A 9945-nucleotide genomic window follows, 5' to 3' on the forward strand; every position below is an offset into this window, starting at 1 on the left:
GCCAACTCCAAATGGCGACAGCTCGTCTTCCAGGGGGTCTGACAGATAGCAAAGATATTTCTTGGAGGGAAAACAACTTTACAAATTGACATTTAAAAAGGCTGACATGAACAAAACAACTAGAGAGGCATTGTGTTTTTAAACCCTTCAATTCCACTATAAATAGTAAAGCTCCCTTTGCTGGCCCTAAACAGCCGACAAATCAGTTTGCTTCCTGTTCTTAGTAAACGGATGGAGGATGTTGACATGTATAACAAATGTGGATCTAAAAGAATAAAAAAATAAAAAATAATCGAGAAATAATCAAAGTTAGCATATTGATGACATTGTGTGGCCTCCTTTAAAACAGTCCTAGGTTTCTAAAGGAATCACTATGGCATAGTAATCTGAAATGCAGTGGAAAGGGGAAGCAACCAGGATAATGATTTAATGTATCAAGTTTTAATAATCAAAAGTTTAATTAATGAATATTCATGTATCAAATAACTTTACATAAATAGGAAATACGTCTCTGATTTAATTTTCTCTAAATAACAAAATATATTTGACCTTATACAAAATAACTAAACACAATTCAGTATTTCAATCTCAGCCTTGAACACATTAACAACTTTCATGTAATGTTCCAGTCTTGTATAGCAAAGCATCAGCAAGAGACACCAGTATAAAAGGATGCTAATAGAACCATGACCGTGTATAAAACTAGCCCAACTCTGCATCTCCCTTAATCTGTGTGATACAGTGCATTCAGAAAGTACTCAGACCCCATTGACTTTATTTTTAAAGTCTTATGAAAACAGCCTAACCAGCTATGCTTGCAACAATTTGGTAGTCGATGTGAGCAAGACCTTTAAACAGGTCAACATTCACAAAGCCGCGGGGCCAGATGGTTTACCAGGACTCAAAGCATGCACGGACCAACTTCCTGATGGAGTCTGCGATATCTTTTGAACCAGGTAGGCTAGTTGAGAACAAGTTCTCATTCACAACTGCGACCTGGCCAAGATAAAGCAAAGCAGTGTGACACAGACAACAACACAGAGTTACACGTGGCATAACATGGAATAAACAATAAACAAGCCAATGACACAGTAGAAAAAAAAGAAAGTCTATATACAGTGTGTGCAAAAGGCATGAGGAGGTAGGCAATAAATAGGCCATAGTAGCAAAGGATTACAATTTAGCTAGCATTAGACTCAAACTAGAAAAGCAAACAAATAATAACGTCAGCTAGGGAGCCAGCCAGCTTACGTTAGCTAACTAGCTAACAGTACACTTAAGCTTGGAATGAAACCACTTCCTGTCAAAATTAGAAACGTGTAATATATGAAAATGTAGCTAGCTGATGCTAGACTATCTTACCTGTATACATCAACATGCATAATGGATGCGTCTCCTGTCAGGAATGCCATACCATGATTGCCCTTAGTTTGAAGATGTAATCCGGAGACAGTTGTTTTCTCCATATCTTTAGCTATCATACTCTAATTCCACTGATTTCAAAACTTGGTCCTCCAGAAAATGGAATGCAAGACTAATGCCGTTTTACCACAGAATACATTTCTTTTAAAGCAGCGTTCGACAATATTACCAACACAGGCTGAGGAGCTCAAATAGACAGACGCCTTCAATATGGCAGACCAATCCAAACTCCTCTATCGGTATGTCCAGCCCACTCATTATCTCAGCCAATCATGCCAATCATCATAGTGGGTTGCTGACTTTTTCTTTGGCTTAACCAACAAGGATCATAAATTAACAATTTATCGTACTTACAGATGGCATGGAGGTTTATTAATAAGAAACATGATAGTTCACATGTTCGAGAAGGCATTTCTGGCAAAAAAAAATGCATTTAGATAAAAACATATTTTTTCACGTTCAAAAGGCTTTCCTGTGAAGTTGTGACTTCTATGATTGGACAATTTCCTGCATCGGGTCAAATTTTAGTTTTTTTTATTAACTTCTTCGATATAGGGGGCGCTCTTTTAATTTTTGGATAAAAAACGTTCCTGTTTTAAACAAGATATTTTGTCACGAAAAGATGCTCGACTATGCATATAATTGACAGCTTTGGAACACTCTGACGTTTCCAAATCGGCAAAGATATTATCTGTGAGTGCCACAGAACTGATGCTACAGGCGAAACCAAGATGAAATTTCAAACAGGAAATGCCCCAGATTTTGAATGCGCTTTGTTCCAATGTCTCCTTATATGGCTGTGAATGGGCAAGGAATGGGCCTACACTTTCTGTCGTTTCCCCAAGGTGTCTGCAGCATTGTGACGTATTTGTAGGCATATCATTGGAAGATTGACCATAAGAGACTACATTTACCAGGTGTCCGCTTGGTGTCCCCCGTCAAAATTATTGCGTAATCTCCAGCTGCATGCATTTTCCCATGTGATTTAGAGGAGAAACCAAACTGCCACGAATGACTTATCATCGAATAGATATGTGGGAAACACCTTGAGGATTGATTCTAAACAACGTTTGCCATGTTTCTGTCGATATTATGGAGTTAATTTGGAAAAAGTTCAGCGTTTCTCCTACACAAATAATATTTTTGGAAAAACTGAACATTTGCTATCTAACTGAGAGTCTCCTCATTGAAAACATCAGAAGTTCAAAGGTAAATTATTTTATTTGAATACTTTTCTTGTTTTTGTGAAAATGTTGCCTGCTGAATGCTAGGCTTAATGCTATGCTAGCTATCAATACTCTTACACAAATGCTTGTTTTGCTATGGTTGAAAAGCATATTTAGAAAATCTGAGATGACAGTGTTGTTAACAAAAGGCTAAGCTTGAGAGCCAATATATTTATTTCATTTCCTTTACGATTTTCATGAATAGTTAACGTTGCGTTATGCTAATGAGCTTGAGGCTATACTTAAGATCCCGGATACGGGATTGCTCGTCGCAACAGGTTAATATCCAAAAGTGAAAGTAGCTTTAAATTTCCCCTGAAATGTCATTGGCATACATAGACACCTTTGTTAAACCTTGGATTTCTAAGCCCTTAATTCATTAGGGTAGCGGGCACTATTTTCACCTCCGGATGAAAAGCATGCCCAAAGTAAACTGCCTGTTACTCAGGACCAGAAGCTAGGATACGCATACAATCAGTAGATTTGGATAGAAAACACTCTAAAGTTTCCTAAACTGCTCAAATAATGTCTGTGAGTATAACAGAACTGATATGGCGGGCAAAAACCTGAGAAAAACCATCCAAGAAGTGGAATTTGTCATGTTTGTAGTTTTTTATTGAATGCCATTAGAGTATCCATTGACATAGGACTCAAATTGTACTTCCAATGGCTTCCACCAGATGTCAACAGTCTGTAGAAATTGTTTCAGGCTTGTACTCTGAAAAATTTGGGATTAAGACCACTCTGAATGAGTGGACCACTCTGAATGAAATAACATTTGACATGTTTCTACGAACTTTACTAATACTTTTTGAATTTTTCATCTGTCTGTTATGACTACCTTTGAGCCTGTGTATTACTGAACAAAATGCGCGAACAAAACTGAGGTTTTTGGATGTAAAGAGGGACTTTATCGAACAAAACAAGCATTTATTGAGGCAATGGGAGGCTTGTGAGTACAACCATATGAAGATCATCAAAGGTAAGTGATTAATTGTATCACTATTTCTGACTTGTGTAACTCCTCTACTTGGCTGGTAACTGTTTGCAATGATTTGTCTGATGGGCGCTGTTCTCAGATAATCGCATGGTATGCTTTCGCTGTAAAGCCTTTTTGAAATCTGACACCATAGTTGGATTAACAAGAAGTTCATCTTTAAACCGTTGTACAACACTTATATGTTTTAGGAATTTTTATAACGAGTATTTCTGCTTTTGAATTTGGTACTCTGCAATTTCACTGGATGTTGGCCAAGCGGGACGGTAGCGTCCCACACCCCCCAGAGAGGGTAATGTTCTCATAGGATCTGATTTTAATAGCTAGAATTTTGATGGCCATAATGAATAGATACGGTCACAACGGACAGCCCTGGCTATTACTATTTTACATCTGGGTTGCTATACATACAGTCGTGGCCAAAAGTTTTGAGAATGACACAAATATACATTTACACAAGGTTTGCTGCCTCAGTGTCTTTAGATATTTTTGTCAGATTACAATTACAAGCATTTCCTAAATTTCAAAGCCTTTTATTGACAATTACATGAAGTTGATGAAAATAGTTAATATTTGCAGTGTTGACCCTTCTTTTTCTAGACCTCTGCAATCTGCCTTGGCATGCTATCAATTAACTTCTGGGCCACATCCTGACTTATGGCTGCCCATTCTTGCATAATCAATGCTTGGAGTTTATCAGAATTTGGGGGTTTTTGTTTGTCCACCCTCCTCTTGAGGATTGACCACAAGTTCTCAATGGGATTAAGGTCTGGGGATTTTCCTGGCCATGACCCAAAATATTGATGTTTTGTTCCCCGGGCCAATTAGTTATCACTTTTGCCTTATGCTGGAAAAGGCTTTGTTCGTCACCAAACTGTTCCTGGATGGTTGGGAGAAGTTGCTCTCCTGAGCAAGCTCTGTACTGATGGTGCCCTGATACCGCAACTGAATCAATTTTAGGACACGGTCCTGGCGCTTGCTGGACTTTCTTGGGGGCCCTGAAGCCTTCTACACAACAAGTGAACCGCTCTCCTTCAAGTTCTTGATGATCCGATAGATGGTTGATTTAGGCTTAATTTAATCTTGATTTAAGGCTTGATAGGCTTGATTTAATCTTACTGGCAGCAATATCCTGCGAAGCCCTTTTTGTGCGAAGCAGCCCCCCTTGAACTTTGCATCCTTTTGCCACATTTCAGGCTTCAAAACGTAAAGATATAAAACTGTATTTTTTTTGTGATGAATCAACAACAAGTGGGACACATTTGTGGAACGAGTGGAACGACATTTATTGGATATTTCAAACTTTTTTAACAAATCAAAAACTGAAAAATTTGGCGTGCAAAATTATTCAGCCCCTTTACTTTCAGTGCAGAAAACTCTCTCCAGAATTTCAGTTGAGGATCTCTGAATGATCCAATGTTGACCTAAATAACTAATGATGATAAATACAATCCACCTGTGTGTAATCAAGTCTCTGTATAAATGCACCTGCACTGTGATAGTCTCAGAGGTCCGTTAAAAGCGCAGAGGGCATCATGAAGAACAAGGAACACACCAGGCAGGTCCGAGATACTGTTGTGAAGAAGTTTAAAGCCGGATTTGGATACAAAAAGATTTCCCAAGCTTTAAACATCCCAAGGAGCACTGTGCAAGCGATAATATTGAAATGGAAGGAGTATCAGACCACTGCAAATCTACCAAGACCTGGCCGTCCCTCTAAACTTTCAGCTCATACAAGGAGAAGACTGATCAGAGATGCAGCCAAGAGGCCCATGATCACTCTGGCTGAACTGCAGAGATCTACAGCTGAGGTGGGAGACTCTGTCCATAGGACAACAATCAGTCGTATATTGCACAACACTGGCCTTTATGGAAGAGTGGCAAGAAGAAAGCCATTTCTTAAAGATATCCATAAAAAGTGTTGTTTAAAGTTTGCCACAAGCCACCTGGGAGACACACCAAACATGTGGAAGAAGGTGCTCTGGTCAGGGCAACAATGCAAAACGTTATGTTTGGCGTAAAAGCAACACAGCTCATCACCCTGAACACATCATCCCCACTGTCAAACATGGTGGTGGCCGCATCATGGTTTGGGCCTGCTTTTCTTCAGCAGGACAGGGAAGATGGTTAAAATTGATGGGAAGATGGATGGAGCCAAATACAGGACCATTCTGGAAGAAAACCTGATGGAGTCTGCAAAAGACCTGAGACTGGGACGGAGATTTGTCTTCCAACAAGACAATCATCCAAAACATAAAGCAAAATCTACAATGGAATGGTTCAAAAATAAACATATCCAGGTGTTAGAATGGCCAAGTCAAAGTCCAGACCTGAATCCAATCGAGAATCTGTGGAAAGAACTGAAAACTGCTGTTCACAAATGCTCTCCATCCAACCTCACTGAGCTCGAGCTGTTTTGTAAGGAGGAATGGGAAAACATCTCAGTCTCTCGATGTGCAAAACTGATAGAGACATACCCCAAGCGACTTACAGCTGTAATCGCAGCAAAAGGTGGCGCTACAAAGTATTAACTTAAGGGGTGTGAATAATTTTGCACGCCCAATTTTTCAGTTTTTGATTTGTTAAAAAAGATTGAAATATCCAATAAATGTCTTTCCACTTCATGATTGTGTCCCACTTGTTGTTGATTCTTCACAAAAAAATACAGTTTTATATATTTATGTTTGAAGCCTGAAATGTGGCAAAAGGTTGCAAAGTTCAAGGGTGCCGAATACTTTCGCAAGGCACTGTATGTAATAGTTTTACACACAGTACAACACATCGATTCCTTAAAATTCATAGTTTGCTGTAACACAATGTAAACAACTTAAATGTGGGCTTCAATTGCCCTCCATAATGATACGTAATCACCTTAAAATTGTAGGTTACTCATTTATGGAATCTATTGCAGCCAAGTTGAGATATCCATTGCTGTTTTGGATTGTATCTGAAGCTAGAGGTAAGAAGACACTATAATGGTGATAATAATAATAATAATAATAATAGTATCATCTCCTACTACAGGTATGTTTACCAAAGACAGTGGACAGATACACTCACAGCCAATGGGACTGGGACAATATTATATTATAAATGACCACTAGGGGGAGACATCCACCACATATTTTCTCTCTTCCTGGACACTCACTTCCATAGTGGAGAGGAGTGATAGGAGGAATGGGGAGAGATGGGGATGAAAGAAAGGAGAGAGGAGAAGAAGAGAAGATGGAGGAGAGTAGATGGTGGAGTAGAGAGGATATGGGGGAGAGGTTTGGTTCTAGAGAAACAGAGCCTGCCAGTCCACACCTGTCCCTGGGTTAATCTCATCAAAGTTAGTGATTCATCATTGCGGCCTTGGACTTCAATTGCTCTTTGTTCAACTGTGAAATCACCTGCCATTGTTTGTTTTTGTTGTTGTTTCTTTGGGGGCTGGTTGTTCTTTTCAGCAAAGAAAGAAAGAAAGAAAGAAAGAAAGAAAGAAAGAAAGAAAGAAAGAAAGAAAACAAAAGCTGTTAAGTGTATTTTAGCTGGAAGAGCTGGGGACACTGAAAAAAATAATTATACATTCAAAACTAAGGCTTGAATGCAAAATAAAGATGTTTATTAGAACATCACTGTGCCCTAAACATCAATAAATGAATCACTGCAATTGTAAACCCCATGCTGTGTTAACCTGTTGTGTTAAGAAACAAAACTGTGGAATACATTTCCGTGTCCTCTAGTCATCAACTAAGATGTGGTATCAAACTGTGGAATACATTTCCGTGTCCTCTAGTCATCAACTAAGATGTGGTATCAAACTGTGGAATACATTTCCGTGTCCTCTAGTCATCAACTAAGATGTGGTATCAAACTGTGGAATACATTTCCGTGTCCTCTAGTCATCAACTAAGATGTGGTATCAAACTGTGGAATACATTTCCGTGTCCTCTAGTCATCAACTAAGATGTGGTATCAAACTGTGGAATACATTTCCGTGTCCTCTAGTCATCAACTAAGATGTGGTATCAAACTGTGGAATACATTTCCGTGTCCTCTAGTCATCAACTAAGATGTGGTATCAAACTGTGGAATACATTTCCGTGTCCTCTAGTCATCAACTAAGATGTGGTATCAAACTGTGGAATACATTTCCGTGTCCTCTAGTCATCAACTAAGATGTGGTATCAAACTGTGGAATACATTTCCGTGTCCTCTAGTCATCAACTAAGATGTGGTATCAAACTGTGGAATACATTTCCGTGTCCTCTAGTCATCAACTAAGATGTGGTATCAAACTGTGGAATACATTTCCGTGTCCTCTAGTCATCAACTAAGATGTGGTATCAAACTGTGGAATACATTTCCGTGTCCTCTAGTCATCAACTAAGATGTGGTATCAAACTGTGGAATACATTTCCGTGTCCTCTAGTCATCAACTAAGATGTGGTATCAAACTGTGGAATACATTTCCGTGTCCTCTAGTCATCAACTAAGATGTGGTATCAAACTGTGGAATACATTTCCGTGTCCTCTAGTCATCAACTAAGATGTGGTATCAAACTGTGGAATACATTTCCGTGTCCTCTAGTCATCAACTAAGATGTGGTATCAAACTGTGGAATACATTTCCGTGTCCTCTAGTCATCAACTAAGATGTGGTATCAAACTGTGGAATACATTTCCGTGTCCTCTAGTCATCAACTAAGATGTGGTATCAAACTGTGGAATACATTTCCGTGTCCTCTAGTCATCAACTAAGATGTGGTATCAAACTGTGGAATACATTTCCGTGTCCTCTAGTCATCAACTAAGATGTGGTATCAAACTGTGGAATACATTTCCGTGTCCTCTAGTCATCAACTAAGATGTGGTATCAAACTGTGGAATACATTTCCGTGTCCTCTAGTCATCAACTAAGATGTGGTATCAAACTGTGGAATACATTTCCGTGTCCTCTAGTCATCAACTAAGATGTGGTATCAAACTGTGGAATACATTTCCGTGTCCTCTAGTCATCAACTAAGATGTGGTATCAAACTGTGGAATACATTTCCGTGTCCTCTAGTCATCAACTAAGATGTGGTATCAAACTGTGGAATACATTTCCGTGTCCTCTAGTCATCAACTAAGATGTGGTATCAAACTGTGGAATACATTTCCGTGTCCTCTAGTCATCAACTAAGATGTGGTATCAAACTGTGGAATACATTTCCGTGTCCTCTAGTCATCAACTAAGATGTGGTATCAAACTGTGGAATACATTTCCGTGCACTGTAATCCAATTGAAAATAATTGAAAGTAGAAATGACACTCAATTTAATGGGAGACTTTCTTTTTTTTTAAATGAAACGTTTCGACTTCAGGCCATAAGTGTTATGAATTGTCACCTGACTTCTATTTTCAAGGATAATTGCATGTCACATGATCAAGCAAGAAACTACATCAGAAAATCTATGAATCAGTATCTAGATTATATACAAAATATACCGATACGGACAGAGAAATATCATCAATAATTGCATTTACATATACAATGTAAACATCTCCTCAGCGTAAATAACACAAGACTGTGATAGAGTACGGAGCTAGAGAGACCACTAGATGGGGGTATCGAACACTATTAAGAGAAAATATACCAGTCCCAGAAACTACTTAATTCATGCCTGATGGACAAGCCTTAAACACAAGGCCAGATCTACACTGGAGTTTAAATAAGACAGGGAATGTTCCTGACTGGCTGACTTACAGTTTTGACTTATGTCTACTTGAAAATATATAGCAAGAACTGAAATGGATGTGTAGCAATGATCAACAACCGATTTAGAAAATCATCTTAGTGATTTACCCAGAAAGACTCTGTAATCGCAGCCAAAGGTGCTTTTACAAAGTATTGAGTCTTGGGTGTGAATACTTATGTAAATGAGAAATGTCTCTTTCATTTTCATTAAATTAGCAAACATTTCTTAAAAACATGTTTTCACTTTGTCATTGTGGGTTTTTGAGTGTAGATGGGTGAGATAAAATAAATATATTTAATCCATTATAAATTCAGGCTGTAAAACAACAACATGTGAAATATTTCTGGTATGAATAATATCTGAAAGCAATGTAACTCCAAATCAAATCAAATAGTCACATGCACATGAATAGGTGTAGACCTTACAGTGAATTTCTTACTTACAAGCCCCTAACCAACAATGCAGTTAAAAAATATGACTAAGAAATAAAAGTAACAAGTAATTAAAGAGCAGCAGTAAAAAAAACAAACTATATACAGCCGAAACTATATACAGGGGGGTACTGGTACAGAGTCAATGT

The sequence above is a fragment of the Oncorhynchus gorbuscha genome, linkage group LG08, assembly GCF_021184085.1.
Source record: "Oncorhynchus gorbuscha isolate QuinsamMale2020 ecotype Even-year linkage group LG08, OgorEven_v1.0, whole genome shotgun sequence".
NCBI lineage: Eukaryota > Metazoa > Chordata > Actinopteri > Salmoniformes > Salmonidae > Oncorhynchus > Oncorhynchus gorbuscha.